The 23,215-nt window shown below is 45.1% G+C and overlaps 1 protein-coding gene and 1 long non-coding RNA gene across 6 annotated transcripts in view; both read left to right on the forward strand.

Moving 5' to 3' along the window:
• Positions 1–1,125: 1,125 nt before the first annotated feature.
• LOC130535579 (uncharacterized) lies at positions 1,126–20,981 on the forward strand. The gene is made up of 8 exons (XR_008953168.1): positions 1,126–3,031; positions 3,165–3,302; positions 18,744–18,867; positions 18,981–19,057; positions 19,430–19,707; positions 19,804–19,843; positions 20,127–20,177; positions 20,512–20,981. It is a non-coding gene; the product is annotated as an uncharacterized LOC130535579 (long non-coding RNA).
• Positions 20,982–21,247: 266 nt separating this feature from the next.
• npas1 (neuronal PAS domain protein 1) overlaps positions 21,248–23,215 on the forward strand; it is a 28,366-nt gene continuing 26,398 nt past the window's right edge. For 4 of the 5 annotated variants that reach the window (XM_057049951.1, XM_057049953.1, XM_057049954.1 and 1 more), the window contains exon 1: positions 21,248–21,745. The gene's annotated coding sequence lies outside the window, so the exon portion shown is untranslated. Of the gene's footprint in view, positions 21,746–22,453; positions 22,511–23,215 lie in introns of all 5 variants that reach the window. The other variant, XM_057049952.1, reaches the window with a different exon arrangement.

Consider the following 23,215-nt stretch of genomic DNA (forward strand, 5'->3'; position numbering starts at 1 on the left):
CACACGGCAGGCTTCCCTTGCACATGTCGCGGCTCACCACTAGGCGGCGGGCGTGTCCCATTCTGGCCTTCCGCCGAAGAAGAGCGGCGCAGCGCGCGGACGGAATTGATTGGAAGCGTGTGAGCCGACGCGTTAATCCCGCACTCAGTGTGAAATGAATGCGTGAGAGACGCATCCGATAGCCTTTCTCACTCAGGAGCCTCTCCTCCACCCAAGTTAGAGGAGGAAAAGAGCTCATAAAGTCCTGAGAGGGGGAGAATAAGGCGGGAAAGTGCTATTAAGCCGCGGAACGAAGACAAAGAAGTTAATTGGAAGTCGTTGTCGCTCTGTGTCTTTACTGGGGGAACTGGGAAAAAATAAGTTGTGCACAGACAAAGGAGGAGGGGGACATATATAGCCTATGGAGACAAGGAGGCTGCTCTTATGATGAGTCGAGGCACGTATCTCCGCTCAAGCGTGTCTTTCTTGGCTTCGAGCTCGCAGCTGCGGTGGCGGGTATTGAATTTAGATGCGGCCCGTCTCTCAGTTCCGGCCGCCACAGGTGGAAATGCTCTTATCAATACGGACTGTCCGAGTCAGAGTACGTGCTGATCCGTCTCATTGATGATTTTAGGGCCCCCCTGCCCTCCATTCCCCTCCCCGAGGAGCCAATTGATTAATGTCTGGGTCATGGTGGTATTTCCATATTGATACCTCGATTGATGACGGCGCTGCAGGAACAAGTCGCATTGACCAGCTAGTGAGAGGCCCATGTTTTTAAGGGGTTCTGTTTAAGGGGAAAGGATGATTTAGGTACATGTGGTGTCGGCGAAAGATGGAGCTTATGCTCTGATTCGTGTGGGGAAAACTCATGAAATATCCTGTTAGGACGTGTTGTATTGGGCCAGCAATGTATTCCAGTCAACAGTAAAGACAGGAGAGGTGTGATGGCATTTTATGTGCCCTGTTTTTAGTCGACGCATATTCCAAGACTATCCGCATGAATTTTGACAAGTCCTTTAATATTAACTGATAAACGTCATTATTTTTGCAGCTTTAAGCTCATTGCCAAAATTGGGCCCCTGAAGAAGACCCCTGCAGTTTAATTCAGAGGGATTATGAGATGATGAACAAGGTAATGCACACACAGAATAAGAGATCAAATCCAGTTTGTTTAAAGAATATCAAGGGTGTGTGCTTTTGACCAAGTTTAGCATCCGTATGAGAGTAAACAAGTCTAAAAAGCTATCGAGAAGAGGATGTGCTTGTTTTAATTCAACAGTCATTTGTTGCATTTTATTTAAGAAAACCACATTTTTAGGTGGAGGGCAAGGACAAAGGCGATTTTATATAAGAACAAAAAACCTATGTATACATTCTTGATGTCTTTAGTTTCATCAAGAATTATTGCACACCAATGTGTGAGGCTACTCTGTAAGAAGGGGTTGAGACTGGACTAAGATGTAATTCAGTGTACGAGAACAGGGAAGATGCTCTAATTGTACAACAAAGAAAACAAAACAAATTTTAATGCTTTTTTTAAATGCTTTTTGTCATATCAAATAGTAATATTGAGAACTGTTGCACTTTTTGTAGATCTATTTTTGACTCCTTTATGTGCTATCGCATGTCTAGATTTGACCTTACAGCTATAAAGTAGAGCTAATTGTACACGACGAGGCGTCAGTGACCTCACGTATACTGGACACCATCAGTGGTGGCTGTTTGACCTCACCATCTGACGCCGTTGTTGCATTTCAGAAAGAAGATGACATTTTTTTAGCCGGAATGCTGTGTCCTCATTATGGCTGCGATATATGTAGTACACATAAAACCCCATATGGGCACGTCAGAAAGCCTTTTTACTATGGAGCAAGACTTTAGGTGCAAATGGCAGACCATACATAGCAACAGTGGGTAGATTCCAGCCTTCCCTTTACCAACTATTGATGAAAATATAAAGGTTATGGTATTTTGATCACAACAAAAATTGCCAGGAGGCAGCCTGTACAGGCAATATTGGTCTGTTACTGTTGCTGAGAGGTTGGGAGCAGCATTTAGCATTTATCAGCAAACCCCGAGAGGAATCACTGTTGCCAACCTTCACAAACTGTAGAGACAAACCGTGTTTTGGGAGCATCCACTTTATGTAATTGGTTTTTATTCTCATGTTATTGCATTGTTTACAAAGTGCTGTTGCCAGTGACACATTTGAGGACATCTCAGCTGACTCCGGGGCTGCACTTGTTTGCATTGGCAGGATGCGGAGCAGCATTGCGATGCCTGGATATTATCTCGTGATTAAAAAAGGAAGTGCAGAGTGGTTGCTTTGTTACAGCGAAGATCTTTGTATAAGAGTCTAAAATATACATTCATATGTTTGTTTCCCATCCTAATTTTTTTGTGCATATTTCCAGACTGAATTTCTGAAAATGGCCAAGTCCTTCCTAATCAGGGCGAGTGCACGCGGTCCGTAATGCGGATCAGTTCCACAGAGAGACGATGAGTCGTGAACCCAATTTTGCCGAGACCCTAATTTAAAGGACGGGCAGAAAACAACGTGATTCTGTGGGACTTGTTCTGCTTGTTGTGTAGATTACTTTGGAGGCAGAGAGCATTGTGCAGAGATGATAGTCGGTGCGGGAGAGAAAAAAGCGCTGAGCAGGTCTGATCCCACTTGGCGCTTTTTGGGTCAGTGGTCAGAAATGGGATCCCGGCCTCCAGGTGCCTGTAACACAGATCAGCGGCCCCTACGTATATCTGCTTATTACATCTCTTGAAGTGGAAAACATGCAAATAATAAATGTATGAGCAACGTGCTTGTTTTTTTGCTTGATTAATTATGCCGTTTAATTCCACATCCACCACGCCGTTCCACCGTATAATTTCCCAGTGGTCCGGGGTGTTTCTTCTCTCACATGCGCTCTTCTTTTTTTTCCCCCCCTTCATTGCAAAATGAATCATGGATCCAACCGTCTTTACCCGGGGGAGAGCGGCAAGCTGGCGGACGGGCTGACCAATCACGAGCTTCAGAGGCAGACGCACAAACGAAGTGAGCCTTTTGTTGCGCTGCACTCATCGACTTACAAGACAACTTCCCATTTGGCCTAAAGAAAATTAAAAGACGTGTGTGAGGAAACAAACATGATCGGCTTCAGCTGTGTTTTTTTTTCTTGTTATATTAGAGCCGCAGCTCCGGCCAATCCAAGTGACCGTTGTGTCTGAGGCAGAGTTACAACATCAGCCATAATGTGAAGTGGGACCATGGCTGGCCTGCTATTCCCAGCCTGGGCAGCCCCCTGTCAGCCTCCTGACAGTTCCAGGTTAGCGTTCAACCCCTCTCTTCCCTGGCCCTCCTCTCCTCTTTCCCCTAACTTTCCTCTTCAGCTCTCCCAGGGGCCCCACTGAGAATACCGCTCAGATCCCGGCCTCTGAGCCCCAAAGCCAGCCCTAATCCTCCTCATCGATCGCCCTGAGAATTTCCTCACCGGCACAGCGGGTTCCTGAGCACACACACTCCATGACCCTGAAGAGCTGGCTCTTCTCACTTAGACAGAAACGATAGGGTCAGGCAAATTACCTGTCTTCTCTAGATGGGTCTCGTTGGTGGGATGTGTGCAATTAAATCTTTGCAGGAGGCAGATGCTGATGAGAGAGGCAACATTGCGGCTTTTACCTCACCTAAACTTTATAAACTGCATTAAGCTTGCTTTTGACATGTTGATAGAATACAGGTTGCTGGTCTAGAACTGTGCTTGATGGTTTCCCCTATTGCATCAGTCCTTCACCTGTAAGGAAATAGATAGGTGACCTCTGGGCATGCCCTCTGATACCTGCATCCAGGACCATAGCAGTGGATATTAGGGTGGAGTGGGATGGGTGGGGGTTGAGGCTCACTTCTGTCCGTGTTTCAGATTAATAGAATTGGGGGCCTCTGAGTTCCAAAGTAAGATCAATGCCCCAGGTTTCATTTTGTCATGCTCCTCGGCAGACGGACCCAGAAGATTGGTATTGAATTCATGAGTTGTATTAATGTGCAGTAACGTTTTGGTGGGTGTTCATGTCTGTGGTTTCAACTTCGTGGCTGATTGATGGGACAGACTCCTAGTCCTGGATATTCCTGGCAAACTACAGCTTTGTCCAGGGGACACCATTTAGAGCCAGACTGGGCTGTGCGAGCCAAACTATTGCATTCTTATTTGCACATTCTCCAGACACAAACTCCAACTTGTTGGAATGTCAAATTTGTTTGCCTACCTGTTTTCACTCCTGCAGTCCATCAACAGAGTTGTTTTTCAAAATGAATTTAAGGCCAAGTTATTTCTAACTAGGACCGATTGTGTTCTTTTTCCTCCCTAAAATGATTCTGCTGTATAAACCTCAGTCTTACTTCAAATTTGTGGTGCTCAAACTTGTGTCTTTATTTTATTGCTTGGACAGATTTCCAGATCTCTGACCTTCTCTCCGCTCTTTGGTTGCTCCTATTGGGTTCTAAAGCACCGGTTCCCCTTTGTTTTTGGAAGTTTTTCTTTCTTTTTTGTCCAGCAATATGATCAGGGCTCACCAGCCAAACATGGTGTTAACCAATAAAAGTCCTTTGTTGTCTCTCGTCTTAGAACATTAGCATTTTTTTAATATTCTCCATTCGGTTGTCCTCTATTCCTTGGATTTCTCTGTGTGGGTAACCCTGAAACAGATCTTCTGACAGTCTCTGACATTTGTGTTGCATAAAATAGCTGTGTTGTTATGTTACCTATTTACATCTCCAGAATACATACACAGTTAAGTAAACTGCATCATATCCCGAAGCCAGGTATTCCTACATTAATCATCTTTCGCACATTCGGCGACAAAGAAGTAAAGGTGGAGAGAGAGAGTTCATGAGCCTCGGGGAAGAGGTTGCACCTCAACCTTATTGTCAGAGTTCTGATGCTGTGCAGCCTTCAGCCTGAGGGGAGGAGGGTGGAAAATTGGTCTGGTTGGCTAGTTGGGGTCCATCATTTTCTTTGCTCTGGTTGTGCTATATTTCTACTGTACTTTAACTTTTTTTTTTTTTAAAGCACTCCTAGCAAGATTTGTGTGTTAGCTCCAGAGCGGTTGCCGCACCAGACAGTTACAGAAAAGGTCGCTGTCTACTAGAAACCCATAAATATGTCAGCAGCACCCAGGCTGGCCGGCGTTAGCTTCCTACAGGCACTGGTGAGCCTTCTCAAACAGACGCGTTTAGTGGTGATCTCCAGCTCAACCGCTTCTCCTCCAATGGAGAGGCGAGGTGTTGAGAGAGCCGTCCTCATGGAGTCTGAATCAGACGGCCGTGTCATCGACAGGCCTCGTGGTGCAATCGCTCTGGTACTTTGCAGAACAGCCATATTTGAGTGGAGAGCTGTAAAGAGGTGTTAAACACAGGCTTGTGTTTGGTTAAAATGGTCATTTTCACCTTTGCTAGATGGTGGTGCAGCGGTTAGACTCGCCGTGAGAAGGAAACTAGGAGGATGAGATAGAGGAAGTTCAAAGAGACTTTCTTCCAAAACTGTAGTTCTCCTGGCTTGAAAAGAGGTCATATTTCCATCCATCCCACTGAGGAAGATGGAGATATGGAAGGGTGTGTATGCTGTGCAACTCTGCTGGAGAATGAGAAAGCATCATTAGAATCCTCCTGAGATCGCTCCCAACCGGCGGTCTACCGTACGCATCATAGTCGTCCATTATTTATTCATAATACATTTTCTGCTGGACTTTGCTGTGCATTACTGAACATATGGGAGTATTCGGGAGGTATTCCTCAATATCTGTCTGCTCAGGAACCCGAACCAGTGAGAAAAAGTGTTTGATATAATAGCGGATGAGTAAACCTGAAGCTTTATTCACTGCAGAGAGCACGTCAGACATGAATTATAGCGGTCGATGGTCAGACCTTAGAGTTCTTCCCCGCACCAGTTAGCATATCTGTGCTTAACTGGTGTTTAAGAACCAGCAGACACTAATGTCTCAGTATTTTTAACCACCGATTTAGTCCAGTGCCTGAAAATGATTAATTCTGTTCATTGTGTCACGATAAAATGCAGATCCATCTGTTTTTGGGCTGTTTGTTTTGCATTTGGATGTTAGTTCTTAGGATAAACTGTAGTTATGGAGCCTTCACTTCTTCAACCCATCTTCCTCGCCTTTTTCCTCATTTATTAGCTTTTTTCTAGCTGAGTTAACCTCTCTCTCTCACTCACTCACACACACACACACACACAACACACACACACACACACACACACACACACACACACACACACACACACACACTATTTTCCATATCCCTGCTCTCTATACTTGAGTGCATTGCTCTTTCCTCTCATACCTCTCCCTCCCTGCCCTTTCCTCCCTCCTGCTTCCTTCCTTCCCTCCCTTTTTCCTCCCGTTTTACCCTCGCTCCCCTCTTGTTCGCTTCCTCCCTCGCTCCTCCTGTCCTCGCTCCCCTTTTCTCTTTATTAATTTATTGGGTTGTTATTCTCCTTGCCTGGCTCTGCTAATGAAGGCAGGATGCAGATGAGGGCGAAGGTCATCTCTGTAGCGATCGACCCCACCGCCCCGCAGCATGGCACTCTGACTGGCACAGGTCAGTGGCAGCTGTCAATCAAAACAACTGCACAGGCATTCACATACACTACTGTAATACTAAAATAAATTCATACTCATAATTCAGAGCTGTGCTCTCTTACAATTAACACTTTATAATTAGGAAGACAGAATAAAGTGCTTGCTGGCAGAGTGCTTCTTTCTATCCTGTTATAACAGTATATTTTTATATCCTACTTATTTTGGCGGCTATTAGAATTCTGCACCGCACAGCATGACGTTTGGATTTAATTAAAATGACCAGAAGTTCACAGGAGAAAAGTAATAATTATTTCTCTCGAAATGCAGATAAACAATACCTAATTTGGTTTAGCATCCGCAACTGAGTCAATTTTGGGATAACACCTTTCTAGGACATTAGCGGCCATCTAAAAGCAGAAATTTATTGCAGAGATGTCGAGGAGCTTCATTTGTTTGCGTTATTTGAAGAGATTAAAGATTTTACGCGCTGAACTGATTTACAGTGAAGTGAAGCCAGAAGGTCACAGGTTTCAATCTCCCTGTGGGCCCGGGGCTTTTCTTTGTGGAGTTTGCCTGTTCTTCCCTTCCCTGTGTGGGTTCTGTCCCGGTACTCCAGGTTCCTCCCACAGTCCAAAGACACACATTGGGGGATGAACAGGCTGGCTACGCTAAGTGACCTTAGGTGTGAATGTGAGTATTAATGGTTGTTTGTTCTAAATGGCAGCTCTGTGATGAGCTGCCAACTTGTTCAGGATGTACCTGTCTCTCACCTGAAGGCAGAGGAATTGGCTCCAGCCCCCCCATCTCCACCCCGTTAGGATAAACCGGTTGAAGTTGGATGAATGGACCAATTAATCGGTCTGCAAAGTTTGTTCTCATTCTTTACTCGAGGCTGGTCCACGCGGTGGTTGGTCCTCACTCATAGATGTGAAGGTTCTTTTTGTTGCTTCCGAACTCACCGTTCCTGACCCTCAAGATCACATGTGTTCACAAAGACAGTTCTAGTTAACATGTTAGCACAGACCCAACATCCTTGCGTCTGCAGGTTGTCTAACCTCTGCCATGCTACCCGCTGACCTCGATGTGATGGCGCCCTCCCCATTGCTCCTCTTTGACTCCCGTATCTCAGCGCGCACCAACCTCTGCTCCTCATCACAGCACGTCATGGCGCCGTGCCCGTGCGCGCCTGAGCGCGCGCGCGCGTGCGTGTTATTGTTATGCTTTTGTTCAGTCATTGGGTATGCGTGTCAGTTTTGTTGTTGGTTTATTTGTGTGCTTGGTCATGTTCACGACTGTGTTCACATGCATTTGGGCATTTGCGAATGTACACACACACACACACACACAAACATACACACACACACACACAACACACCTCTATTAGCAGTATAATAGTGTTAACAGTGTTATCCCATGCGTGAACCTCCCCACCTTTCCCCCATATCTATGCAAAGCTGGGGTCCTGTCAATCAGTCACCTTGGTGACACTGAGCCCCACCTCCCCAATTAGAGCTGACAGGGCAGGATTAGGAGGGGGGCGGGCCCCCGCCAACCTGCCTACGTGTCAATCACACACTGGGCATCCACACGCCTGTTTACCGTCAGATCCCATCTCCGTCTGTCAGACTGCATGGAAACCATCGCCCTGGGAGGAGAGCAGAAGGGGAGGGGGAGATCTGATCAGAATTAACTATGCCTTTCCCCACAGACTGGCTGTGCTTTTAATTCATGAAAGGGATGAGAGGAAAATGCGAAGAGAGAGGGAGTGATCGAGGGAGGAGAGCATTTAAAACCCAGATCAGGCCTTTAGAAGTTTTCAGAGTGATGTTTCTTCTCTCCCTGACAATCACTTTTCTTCTTTCGCTGACTCTCCCTCCCATCATCGTCTCTCAGACTTCTTTCGATGTGTTCATGGCATTTTTCAGCTGCTGTGATTTATCAGTAGCTCCCCCCAGTAGTTGTGCAAATAGGAATCTCAGAGAGTTAAGGTCAACTTATTTTGTTGCATATACTCATGCAAATGTGTCTCTGTGCTTCCACAGTTGAGTGTCCTGCACACCTACAATATGTGAATACATAATACTGTTTTCTGTGTGCGTGCCTGGGTTTTTGTGTGTGTGCGCACGCACCTGCATTTCTCCTCATGGAGGCTCTCTGGTGGTGGCCCTGCTTTGACCTCTATGCCCTCTCTCTAATCCTTCAGCAAATGAGACTTGTGCAGTGTTGAAGGGGGTCGTTTGGGGGTCTGCAGCAGGCCAGTGTCTTAGGATTAGAGGACCAGATCGAAGGTCTCGGGGATATAAAAGATGAAGAAGGGGGGTAAAGAAAAGATTGGACCGAAAGAAAAAGGAAGGATATTGTCAGCAGTTTAGTCGACCAAAAGTGATCGCTGACAAATGTCTTGTTACCTTCGTCTTATTTATTTCTGCTTAAATCTGTCTTTGTGTTGAACAAAACCAGAGTTACCTGACAAAACTCACCTTGTTTTGCCCAATTTTAATTTAAGTTTGAGACATTACCTCCTAAGAATGGATGATTATCTACATACACACATCAAAGTCTCAGTGACAGGTTGATATGACCGTATGATTTGCTAAAAGTATGCTAATCTGAACTAGCACTTTGAGACATCTTAAAGCTGATAGGAGCAACCGCAAGGCTGAAAATATTTTTGATAGTTGCTGTAGCTCGTATTTTACAAATAAAACAGCTGGCGTGTGGTGTGGGTACAAAACAAGGAGCACTTTTCCTCAAGGTTACAGATCCTGGGGAAACTGTGTAGATGGGCTTGATCGGAGCCAAATTGTTATTCCTTTCAGTTGTGTGTCTGGACACACTCAGATTTGTAGCTGTGTTTTATTCATAATCAACCCTTTAGGGAAATATGTCTCTTTTGCTTCTGCGAGCCGAAGAGCAAAACAATGAGCAGGAAACCTAAAACACAAATTTAATAAGAAGTCTTTGTAGCATCACAAATAACATCGCGTCACCGTTTCCTCACATCATCTCTGGTATGTTTTAATTAGAAATGTCTTTTGCTGAATATTTAAAAAAGGAAGTTATCAAAATATAATTTAGTTTGGTATTATTTAATTATTTGGACGAAGGTAAATTAGTAAACACGACCGTGCCACTGATTTATTCTGTGAAATGCGTTGCTTTTTTTTTCTGGTTTGTATTACTTGTTGGTATCATGAAGGTGGTTGTGCATGTGCGTTTCTGTTTGCGTTAGAGGCTCGTGTCTGAGATGCAGCTCAGGTGTCGGTTGGTGTCTGTGGAACGACCTCGCTGCAGGGAACGGGCTATCAGGCTGAGAGGAAGGCTATCATGTTAATTACTTTACACACACCCTGCCAGCCAAGCATGCAACACAACTGCTGAGCTCACACACACACACACACACACACACACACACACACACACACCACACACACACACACACACACACCTGCCGCTAAACACAAAAACCTCCATCTTCCTTCCTTTTTCTCTTTTTTCGTCTCCTCAGTCTGATTGTTTGAAGGCCTCGGACATCAATTCCCCTCTGCTTTCAAGAAAGATTGTTTTATATTCTAATCAATTCAACTCTGTCCTGTGAAATTAATTGACATTCATTCAATGATTTTAAATTCCTCCGAGGCCGTTCTTTTGTTTCAGCCTGTCAGCGAGCTGCAAGCGAGATCGGCCTAAATGTTTTGTCATCTCGCACTGCAGGGTAGGCATCTCCAGAGCGCGAGCCCGAGGTCGACTTAACCTCCTCACAATCTTGTCTCTCATCATCTGCGCCGCTTGCAGAGGAGTCGGGTGGGGGGGGGACACAGATTCACAATCAGAAACTTGGGCGAAGCTCATTCTTTTCCATGCCAGCCTTCATATGTCTCCTCAGGACCGTCTTTTTTCCCCCTCTTTTAAAGAGCGGTGGGTCCTGCGCTCTCAGGCCGGGGAAAAGTGGTATTGGCTGGGCCAGGTTGATGCCTTTAGTTAAATGGTGCTGGCACGCAGAGGGATTGCTTGAGGAAGATGTCATCCATCACGATTTTAGAATGAGTCAAAAGCAGCACTCTGCTTTTGGGGTTATGGTCTGGGATCCGTGATTGATGCGAGGTGCATGCGTTTGTTGAAGAGAGCAGCGAGGAAGAGGCGCGTTTACGTGCACAAATAAAGATTGGAATCAAACTCTTCCTACGGGGAACTTTGTTTAATTTCCCTCTTGCTCATTCCTTGCTATATTAAGGGATTTAATGGGATCTTAACTGCTTGGTGACTCTAAATCAGATATTAATGATTAATGTATGAATCCTAGCATGTGGCAAAATGTCTATACTCATTCATTCACACAGTATTTTCCTGATTTAATGCAACTCCTTTGCGGACGGTATTGTATTTCTCTAAGCTGAAGCATTTTGTCTGTCTTCCCCTTCTCCGGGCCCAAGTTGCATTTAAGTTAATTCTTCAATTAGAGTGATCCCGATATTCAGGAGAGATCATGGAGAGCATCCTGCCAATCGATGTCCAATTAGTGAAGCTCCGTTGCTGAGAGAACGAGGGGACGACCGCTGTGGTCATCCTGGCAAACAGGAGGTCAGGGTGGGGTCCGGAGTTGAAGGCAGAGCTTTAGCGGAGGCGAGATGAGAAAATGGAGGGAGCAAGAGGCTCTGGAAGGGAGGAAAGATGAGAAGAAAGCATTAGGCATTTAAGGTCTGTAAGTGGGTGGAGGTGAAGAGGGAGCGCCGGGGGTCTGGCAGGGTGGGGTGCAGATGTTAGATGCTCAATCAAGCCGTGCGAGGACAGTGTAATTAATCCATTGAAGATGTCTGATTGCAGATGACTTTGGGAATACCAGAGTGGTGGCTGGGCCTGGGGGGCAGGGGCGGCAGCGGCGGTGTTGCTGGTGATGGTATTGGTTGGGGGGAGGGCAACAAGATGGATGCAAGGATGCGGGGGATTGGAAAAGCGGAAAGGCAAGTGGAGTGAACGAGTGAGATTAATTGAGACAAGGCAGATACAGTAGCTTTTAAATGAGAAGAATGAGTTTCAGTGACAACAGAGGAAAAGGAAAGAAAAGGGGGAAAAAATAGAGAATTGATTATGCGGGGGGCAGGTTAGAGCATCGCTCACAGCACAGTAGGGATAAAGTCCTCCACAAGATGTCACATGTAAAGAAAGAGTCACAAGGCTGCTGGTTTCTCACTCTGCTCCCAGACAAATGAGCCACTATCCCAGTCTTATGCTAATATGCTTTTAAGGGAGGCTAGCAGAGTTTTTCTTTTATTTAATGGACTATTAATTTGTTCAAATCTGTTTTGTGTCTGTGGCTGCAGAGTCAGACCGGGTGTAGTTCAGCATCCTGGACGCTTACTCACGCTTATTTGGAGGCTAATCCCTTATAATCTAATTAAATTTGATAAAGCAGAGTAATCATCCCAGGATTATAGCAAGCACTCACACTGATATGATTAAATACTTTCATTAAAAGATCTTTTTCCCCCGCGTTTGTGTCAGAGTACGGCGCTCAGTCGCCTCTCTCCTCGAGCACGGTTCAGGGCAAAGCTGATGCTTGATGCTTTCAGGAAGAGAAAGACGGTAAACAGTCGCAACGGAGCGCCCTTCCGCACGTGCACACAAGCGAAATCCGCTGACAAAAGTTGAAATTCTCTCAATGTTTGTTCTTTGACTGCAGAGAATACAGGAGGCGTTTTGACAAGTCAAAGTCACTTTCAGACACTTTCACTCAAACAAGTGCACAAACAGCACAGTCCACAAGTATCTAGATAGAGACACTTTTTTTAGCTGTTCAAGGTTTTGCTTTTACATTTTAATGTGGGTGTTTTGTCATTTATTTGCAGCAGGTCTTTGGTTGACCCAAGGTGTTAGCATTAGCCCCACAGGGCCTGGTTTTTTTTAAAAACAGGGCTCTTTTATGCAACATGTGTTGTTGACCCTAACCCTTCCCTGCATGAGGAAAGAGGACATAAATTTTGGTTTTGGCTACTAACTTCTTTTTCTCTTGTAATTTAAAGACGGAATTTCAGCATTAAATCAGTAATGCAAAATACAATCTTTAATACATCCAATGAATAATTGAAAATGAACACGATTCTATTTAACAGGAATTATTTTATGTTTTAGCATGTCTGGAATGGTCAGAACTTGTGTTTGTTAAAATCTCCATGGCAACAAAGGAGGTGTTTGTACTCAGCTAGCATCTCAGGGTCGTACCTGAGTGACTGTTTATCTGCAACATGTTTGTCTGGGAAATGAGCTCTATCTTTCATACATTTATTTAATAATTTCAGATGAATGGGCATGTAACACCCCGCTAGCATTGGGATTCTTTCTAAGGCCTTGAGCCGTGAGCAGTAGTGAGCATTTAGAAAAATAGTTGATAGATTATAATAATTACCCAACACTGTGATAAAGACATAGACAAAACCCACAAAGAAAATCATCGGGAGCGGAGAAAAGAGCGCGAGACAGCAGCGAGGTGCGGGAGGAAATGTATCAGACAGGCTGGCAGAGCGAGAGAGACAGGCAGGGCGAGAGATAGACAGTGACAGAGGGAGAGACAGACGAGCTGTATGAGGATGCAGAGAGTGTCCCCCTCTCTCGGCTGCTGCCAGAGGCAAACAGACAGCCTCTCTGCTGCCGGAATGCTAATGCAACAAGCTGCTCCTCTCTTGTCTTCCCTCCCTTCTTTACCTTTCTTCTTTCGCTCTCCTCTGTGCAGAAAGTTTAGAGACTATATAGACACAAGCATAGACTTTGATAATGGAGACCCTTGAGTCTTTGCCACCATTTGTTGAATATTCCAAAATGTTGCACCGTCTCATGTTAAAATAGTGATTTTTGATGGGAGATCAGTTGTATCGTGTGTTTGGGGGAACCGTGATGAGTCGTTGTGTGTGACCTCAACCCCCACATCATGCCTTATACCAACTAACTGTGTTTGTCTGGAGCTCAGTAGCCATGGCTACCGCGGTGTCAGCTGGGGGTGGGTCTCCATGTCAGGGGGCCAAGCGCAGGCCAGTCAATCGACCTTTCTCTGTCTGTGTCGCATTTGGCTGACCTCTGACCCCCCCACCCCAGAAGAGAGACACAAAGCAGTTGTTCTAGGGACTATTTATGTCTCCCGGCTTTATCGTCCGTGCAGGTTGTTAACTTCCATCATTTCAGACACTCACAACACATCACACAGACAGGAATGCCCCCGAGTAAAGACAATGGTTATTTTTCCTCTTGGACACAGGCGCATTTTCTTGCTGTGGCGACGGTCATCACTCCTCAACTTCAGGCAACACATAACCTTGAGTTCCCCTCAGCACCCCCCACCACTGTCACCGCCCAGACAGACAGTCAGTCAGTCTGGCAGGCTGGCTGACTGGCTGGCTGGCTGGCTGGCTGGCTGTCTGGGAGATGGCAGCTCCGGAAAAACGGCAGCACGTTCCGAAGTGATCCATTTAGATAACGGCGAAGTTCTCCGCTCGCACACATCCGATAAAAACACACACCAACAACAAACAAACATAGACATCAGCACGCGTGCATGCACACAAACCTGGATGCAAAGAAACAGATGGCACGCGCACACATACACACACACACTCACGGGACAGTCTCTTGACATGCACTTGCTTGGTTGACAAGTCATCTCAGATAAGCTTGAGTGACAGGTACAGAGTGATGACTACCCGTGTGTGTAGTATACTCTGGTAGATATTGGCACCGTATGATTAAAGTATACATTATTTACTTCTAAAATAACAGCAGTGACTTTCTGACATGCACGCAGCAAATGATTTTGTCTTCCCTTGGACTTCCGTCCCACGTCTGCTGTCCCCTGATTCTTTTTAGTTGTTAATTTGCCCGTCTTTATCTCTCTTTGAACATATTGCCTCACCTCAGTCTTGTCAGTAAGTTGTTGTTTTTTTTTTTTGGATTTATGTTCACACTATTTTGTTGATTCAAGCCATGTACACATCCTCCGCTCGCTCAATCCACAGGCCTCCCTGCGCTCGGTTCCTCCATTTTCTTATCTCCATTCGTCTCCTACTTACTCCTCTATATCATCGCCAAATCTTTCCTGTCTTCTCCTCCCTCTCTCTGTTGCTCTCCTCTTTTCTATCAGTCTCTCTATTCCGCGAATGCTCTGGCTGGTCCCCTTGTGGCACACCGTGTCGTGTCCCTAATTTATTTATAATTAGTGCTCTTTGTAAGGATGCGAGGGGAATGTTAAAGTACATGCCACCTCACTCTGGGTACAAATGGGCTGCTGTTTCACGCACCGGCTTCCCACTGACGTGGCCACAGGGGTGGACAGAGCTTCCAAACACAAACGGCGTCTTAAAATTCAGACTAAAGGCGCCTGCCCGCTGCAGTGCATCTAACCGTCTCATGTCTGGGTACGTGCAGGTTTATATTTTCCTGATCAGTTTAGTGCAAATTGGGTGATACAGCCTAAATTGTGTATTTGAAAAGGAAGTGGAACACTGCAACTGATCATGCAAAATCACACCTGCGCGCAAAAACTTTCTCCACTCAGGGTTTGTTTGGAAAGAATCCAGCCAAGACAAAAGCTTAGCATTAAGGCGAGTTTACATCCTGACTGACACCTGCTGAGACACGGATACATATTGTCAGCATGCTCACCGGTGCAACGCCTGAATGTAAAACAGAATAACAAGCTAGGACAACATGCAATCTGAAAGTGTAATTTATTAAACATCCTGTTGAATTTTAATGGCCATCACTTGTAAAGATGGCCTGTTTTGAGGTGTTGAAAAGAGTGATGTTTTGGTATCATAACACATTAATGTCAGCGCTGTGTCTGCACATGACGTACATGACCAGCAGTGACGGGGCTGACAGGACTCACTTTCTGCACGCCAGTGTGTGAGTGTGTGTGTGAGTGTGATCATCCAGGAAAAGCTTTTGTCCTTGGGCTGAGAGGGCACCTGGCTCCTCTTCCCGTCCTTGTGATCTCTCTGTTTCCTCTCTCTCGTGCCTCTCTATCCCTTCTCTATCTGTCTCTTCCTCTCTTCTCTCAAGCTCCGATCCCTTCATCCCCCCATCTCGTGCTCTCCCTCTCCTGCGCCCAAGGCAATGCCGTCCTGCAGGCTTTGATCAGGGGGCCAGGGAGAGGAGAGGAAGTGGGTCAGAAAGTTGTGCTGGAGACTGCAGGAGAACAAGGTTGGAATATCGAGTAGGTGAGGGTGGGAGAGAGGGGAGAGACGGGGGTGATCTAGCAAGAAAGGGTGAGATAGTCGGAAGGAGAGAGAATGGGGAGGTTGTAGGTAAAAGCGGGAAAGGGGGGGGTGAAATGGGGCAACGGCGAAAAGGGAGGGGCCCGGCCTTCCAGAGCTAAAGAGTAAGAGGAGATAAAAAGAAAATGAGGAGAGCAACAGGAGGAGATAGAGGAGAAGGACGTGGGAAAGGAGAAGTATCTTCATTTACTGGGAGGGAAAAAAGACAACACATTTGTCTTGAACGTGGTGCTCAGCATTTAAACAGCAGGTTGGAGGATAAGGCCCTGTTTTAACTAATCTGCACTGTGCAGGACAGATAGTTCAGCTGTGTGTGTGTGTGTGATTGCATGGACCTTTTTGTGCACATTTCCCAGCTTCATTCTGCCTCTTTGTTTCCTTTTTTAATCATTAAGATGCATGCTTTATTAATATTCAGATCAAACCATTAATATTCGCCCAGTGTTTCTGCTCTCCTTGTGTCGTCAGCTCACCTGGGACAGGGGAGGGCAGAGGGGGAAGAATGCAGAAGTGAGGTGAGGTGGGGGGAGAGGGGTGGAATTAGGGGGCGAGTTCAGCAGGCAAATGGGAGCAGAAGGTACAGTGGAGGTGGTGGAGGCCCACGGTGGGGTTGGGGTATATTGTGATGGACATTCTGGCTGTAAAGAGCTGTGGGGTGGTGGGGAAGGCAGGTGGGGTGTCCAGGGGTTCCACTGCTGGGACCTGAAGGTGAAAGGGGTGAGGGATTTTAGGGGGATGCAGTGAAGCAGAGGGGGTTTGTTTCTGGAGTAATTGGGCCAATGGGAGGCTAGACAAACACGCACATCACATTAAAAAATCAGACACTGGCGTGGTCATATGTACTTTTTAATAGACACATGCATACATTTATATGCACTGATGTGAGGAGCATACATAAAATTCAACATTTAACCAGAATGTTTATATAAGTGTGCATTTTCCTACATGTTTTCACACGCATGGCTGGTAAATACAAAAAACATTAACTGCCTAATTATATTTGTTTCATTTTACAATAATGTTCTAAAATGTGTGTAGGACAAAGGCAGAAAATACTGTTTTGCTTAACATTAACTGTTTCACCTGATTGACAATGTAAAGTGGATTAATTCATGTGATCACATAAGCAAATGATTACAATTACAACTGCAACGACGGTGGCTCGATAAATTAAAAGTAGATTTTCATCAGTTACTTCTCACGTTGGAGTCATTGTTTCACTTCAGCTCAGGTGTATATGAGCGCACACACACACACACACACACACACACACACACACACACCACACACACACACACACACACACACAATCAGTCTAAGCACTTCAGTCAGCTGCAGATACACTCAGGCATGCACAAAAGCAGACAGCAAATTAAAGTGGTAATTACTTTTAAGCCCAGAAAGGTGAAGGATTGTATGGCAGAGAGCAATGGGTCACTGTTGAATAGAGAATAGCGGAGTAGGCAGACAGTGTGAAAGGCAGATATGAATCTCAATGAAATATGGAGGAGCATACTCAACAAAAGGAAAAATGGCTTCTTAATGGCTACATGACCTCAAAGAATTATTGCCTGATAGATTTGGAAAATTATCTTACTCTATACTGCTGTTATCGTTAAACACCCATTTTAAATGTATCACCCGCCCTGAATGGCTGAGGTCATAATGAAGAAAATATTGTGCACTGCGCCCCAGTATTGTTGTGGTGGTACTGTAAATATTTCCGACAATTCTCTAATCAAGAATTTAAATGGAAATGTTGCTGAGCTGACTGCGCCCGACCACAACCAGAAATCATTTGCAGATGATTGAATGAACACACGGTTCAAAGTGGGACTCAAAGTGTCAGCAGATGGTTTTCTTTAGTGACTATTTGAGTTTATTTTACTGTCAAGAACAAACTGTGCTTTTGAACAGAATAATTATTTCTTCATTACTTTTCCATATTCTCAGCATGCTTGGTTTATTTTAGACATAAAAACTGAATTTCTGAACGCGGAGCAATACTTTTAGGGGATTTCTGAAGACTGGACTTCTTTTCCGTCGCCGGCTATTTGGACAAAAACAAATTTCCTGTCAGTGGGGTTGGGACTTCTGGACCACAGCTGAGAGCATGTGTAGACGGGCTGCGAAACAAGGCTAGAGGAGGGTGTGACTGTCTTACTCTATCACACACTATTTCAAATGCGGAGACACACAGACACACACATACAGGTGTGAGGATCTCTTTTATTAACCCACTCAATTTGATTATTCTTATTCTTCAGCTGATTTTCCTCCCAAAAAACACCCTGTCTTAGAAGAGGAACACCTGTGCCTCTGGAACTATAGCCTGTTAAGTTTGTGCACACATGCCTACACACACACACACGCACATACACACACGCACACACTACAGTCACATATTCCCTGCCAGTCTCCTTCAAGGACGACTCTGGAAGACTTGGAGGACAAAATCACACACTCACTCCCAGTGTCTCAGACGCGCTGCTCTTCTAATGCAGACAGAAAGCCTCCTCCAAAGATACTCAGCACACACAAACTCTCTCCCCTCCAGACACACACTTGCACGCACACGCTTAAACACACAACAGTCTGAAAGGCTCTTCTACCTTCCCATCCATATGAGAGAAGCGGGACTTTTTTCTGTCTGCATTGTTTCGCTTATTGCCGCCCTCTGCTGCTCTCAGCTGTTTCAGACTGTTCAGTGCGTGTCCGTGTGTGAGAAGTGGAAAAGGCTCAGTGGGACTCTTTGACGACCTCATTCATCCCCCCCCCCCCCCCCCGCTACTGCCTTCGGCCTGGACACAGTCGACATGCCCAACAATGAGACTGGAGGGTGGGAGCGGGACCGAAACCTCTGAATGCATCTTCATTTGCCTGAACTTTTCACACGTCTTTTCCCTTTTGTTGCAGCCTGCTCCTTCACTACAGTGTTTTTGATCGGCCCGGCCAGCTTCCGCTGGCAAGACAACCAACCAAAGCAGCCACTTTTTCCTCCCCCGTCACCCCCGTCCTGTCCCCCTCCTTTTCCCACTATGTTAAGCCCATTTTTAGCTTGACATAATCTGAAATGGTCCTTAAGTGAATTTATGTCTACCCCAGTGAATTAACTTCTGCAGTTTCCTCCTTTATGTTGCTGTTTTTTTGTAGGGGTTCAGCGACTGAAGGAGAAGAGATTTGAAACTCAGACCACGGAGTAGACAGCCTATCAGTATTCAGTAGAGAAAGTGAGTGATGGAGAGGGAGAGAGAGAGAAAGGAGGGGGTGATGTATCAATATTCTGAGTAGTGTTTGAGGGCAAGGGGAACGAACAGAGGAGAGGGAGAATGTGGGGAGGAGGGGGGGGCTGGTGGGAGAGAGTACTTGAGTGAGTCTTTGACTGATTATTTGTACACGTATATGCTCACCAGCATGTGTGTGTGCATGCACATCTGTGATCATATGTTTTGTTTGCTTTTCTTTATGTGGTTGCGGGTCTTCATGCATAGCGACAGTAATTTTTTGGAAGCTGATTTAGTGTTTTGTTTTCAAATGTTTCTCAGCAAATATATTTGGATAATCATTTACATTCACATCTGGTGTTTATTTTTATTATTTAGTGTTAGCAACAGGCAGTGGTATCCTGGTACAGCTGTCAGACCACTCCACAGATGGCATCTAGGGGATGGTCCTGTAGAACACACAACTACTCAAACTCCGGCTGACTTATTGTGTTCAGACTACCCAACAAAATCAAAAACATACAGCTGCCACAGTGCATAAACCACCTTTCTTCAAACCCGAAAACGGCAAGAGCTGAGGAGCAAAACCCGAGCCACCACAGCAGTGCTGCTGCAGGAAGAGAGCGAGTTTAACGAAATGCTCCATTTAAATACGGGTTTGGGAGAAATTGTCGAAACAAGCAAATAACTAATTTACATCTGCTGCTTTTTGCCAACGGTGTTTTTTTTATTTTTCTGGGGTCATTTTGCAGTGATTCTGCACAACAGGACAGGAGCAGCCGCTGGTGTGGGGTAAGCATGCATAAGCACAGGGGGCAAGCGTTTCAGTTTGTCTTATTCAGCAGTGTATTTTTTCCTCACAGGGGTGATCCTGGGTGCTGAGAAATAAATAAAATGGCACTAGATAAAGTGCTGTAATGTAGAAGAAAGGCTAAACCTTCGACCATTCCGACCGCTGACCTGTAAGAGGTCATAGCACTCTGTGTTGATCAGTGTAATGACGGAAAGGTCCCCAGGATGTTTTCTGATTATTGACCTAATGGAATACCGCTATAGTTTATGTACTTGCTTCTAGAATCAATTCCTGAGACTGCCTTCCTGATGACATCATGCAGTTAGAAAGATGGTAAGCTGCGCTCCAATTTCATTTGACTCGGTTTAAATGGATCGATTGATTCCCCTCAGATAATGTCAGAAAGTTAGTGTTTAAAAGGAATAAATGTGCTGGCTGAGAACAGAAACACCAGCCACTTCTCTGCCCTTCTCTAAGATTATGTTCTTAAAATACCTCCATGATTAGAGAACATATGCTGAAGTCAAATGTATTCCTCTGGATTGTTGCTTCTTCACTTTGTGGGTAGACATAGTAAGTGCTCTGGGGTGTATGGCTTGAGTGTAGGTAAAATGACGTTTTCTGTTGCATTAACCATATTTCCAAACAATCACCTCTTCACAACCAGTCCTGCCACCTGCGGATCAGATACCTGTGGATCAGATACCTGTGGATCAGGCTTTAAGAGGTCACGTTCCCTTATTAGTTATTTTGCTTTTGGTTTGTTTGGGTTTTTGTTTTTAATTAGAAAAAATTTAAATTGTGTGGACGATGTAATGTCCAAAAAAGCCCTGACGGAACACGATTGTCTTGGTTGATTAAACCTTGTAAATGAATGAATTAATTTTGTGCATCTGCTGTAAGATTGTAGAGTTTGAAAAATGCCGATATTTTATAGACAATAGTGAATACACTTGTGGAAAAAATGTTGAAGGGGCTGTCTTCTTCTGCAGCTGTGTGTTTGTACAGGACAGGAGTCACACTTTACAATATGTGTGCATGTGATGGAATCTCCCACTTGTTTCAGTCATCCCTCCTCTTGCCGTCTCTCTTTTACTCTGGCTGCTAATCAGCATTTGAAAGGCAGCTTTGACACTGAGAAAGAAAGTGAGGGAGGGGGGGCACAGGGAGGTGGGGGTAAACGAACGCATGAGACACAACGAGCAAGCGAGGGAGGGAGAGCCAGAGACTGAAGCGAGGGGCTGTACAAGCATGCCTTTTATATTTACTAGTGACTGAGAGAGCGAGAGAGAGGGAGCAGCTGAAGGCAGAGACAACTGGTGTGCACGGCTTTCCCAAGAGGAAATGAAAAGAAAGAAGCTCAGCGGAGAGAGTGAATGAGTGAGAGGAAGGGAGGGAGGGAGGGAGGGAGCATGCCGGCAGGAGAGAGAGGGAGAGGGAGGAAGAGATTCTCACAGTGACTGTGTCCTAATCCGAGTCCATCTCCGAGAAGCAGCCGAGCAGTGTTGGTGAAGTGAGTGTGAGAGTCAGGGAGAGCTGCATCACCTAGTTGCATTCACATAAACACACACACTCCTGCTCTCTCCAACACGCGCGCACACACACACACACACAGGCGCGCACACACGCGCAGAGTCTCAACAGGAGTCCACAATGTGTCCAGCTGCACGGTCAAGGCTTTTCTGAAAGTGACGGAGATTGATGCCGTTCCAGCCCGCGCTGGTCACACACACACGGTGTTTGTCTGCTGTGTTTGAGCCCGAGGTGCCGGCGGAGGAGGCGGTGGCGGCGGGGCACCGCCAGGACGAAACAAGGAGTTCGGGAGAATAGGAAGAGAAGAAAAAGAGGACAAAGTGGATGAGATGCACAGCGATAGAGTGAGAACTGGAAATGCCTGTCAGGTAAGTGGAAAATAACAGACTTGACAACTTTATCACACACACTTTCTCAATCGGGTTAATTTTGGTTACACCTGTGGTCATATATATTTTTTGGTTTTGATTGATATGATATTATTTAGAGAATATGCTTCATTGTTACTTGCTTCATTTTATTTTAAAGTTACTTTCTATCTACGCAGTTGGAACTTTTTCTTATTCTATAAGCAACAGAACAAATATTTCACAACTGTACCAGTGATTAGTTGAGATCAGATCAGGGTTTAAAATGTGAATGAATTATGTTATTTTTGAATAGTCTTTTTATAGTGTAACATGGTTGATCTCCAATTTATATAACAGAGATAAATACACACATTTAAGCACATATTTTTATTGCCTTTAAATGGAAAGTTTGATAGGATTTGGTAAATGTACCAAAGGTTTCTTCCTTAGTTTCTTTTGGTATCCGACTTTATTTGATTCAGACTTTCAAGCTGCAAATATTGAAAGCTTTTATGTGTGTGTTTATGTGCAACAATGAATAGCCTCAGTTATAGCACTAATAGCAAACACTTTCTGTGTGTCTGTGTGTGCACACTTGTGTGCGCGCCAAAGTTTTACATATAGAAGCAGAGAGCCAGCGGCTTTGTGTCCGTCTCCACCTGCAGATGCAGAATTGGTCACAGTTTACTGGTTTGGTAACACTTGGCACCTTTACGTTGTTTGCAGCCGGTTGGCAGAAATTTGCGATAAACAAAGTGCGACATTGGCCTGATAGTCAAACAGGTGGGTATTGTCATTTTTGCCTAATTTAACATCACATTGCACTGATGCGTTAGGTCAAAAAAAAGCAGCTTCACTCAGGCAAAAAAGAATTCTACAGAGGAGGATTACAGTCCCCGAAGTCAGTGGAGCATGAGAATATTTTGAGGTTTTTTGGCTCTGGTGTTTATCCTATAATTCTGTCCCATTTTCTCAGGCTTTTTAAAATCAGGAAACTATCTTTTAATAGAGAAAATTTTAATTTATATGGTTCTAATTGTCTTTGTGCAGCTCTGTCTCTCAGTGTGTGTCACTGACACGTTCCACCTGAGGATGTGTTCTGTTTTTAAGGGGTATAATTGGATTTTGGACATGTAATGTCAGGCTTGTCAGTGAGGACAATTATAATGCAATGAGCAAAAGACAAATCTGTGGTGTGCTTTTGCCATTCTGTGGTGCTGAGAAGTTAAACTGACATCTACAGATATATCAGATCCATCAAACAATTTCATATTTAATTTTATCTTAGGTCACACTGGAGCCGTCAGTTGTCGTCGGTAATTTTCACCATGTTTAATGAAAGGAATGTTTTTGCTTTGCACTCAGAAAATAAGCCATGTCACAGCAGTAAGAGCAACACTGACAGGGGCAGGGTGAAACCATGCCATCTCAGTTTATACCTTAACCCAGTGAGCCACTAAGCTTCTCCAGCCGTTTCACTTTCTCGCG

This window comes from Takifugu flavidus, chromosome 12 (genome assembly GCF_003711565.1).
Source record: "Takifugu flavidus isolate HTHZ2018 chromosome 12, ASM371156v2, whole genome shotgun sequence".
Taxonomy (NCBI): Eukaryota; Metazoa; Chordata; class Actinopteri; order Tetraodontiformes; family Tetraodontidae; genus Takifugu; species Takifugu flavidus.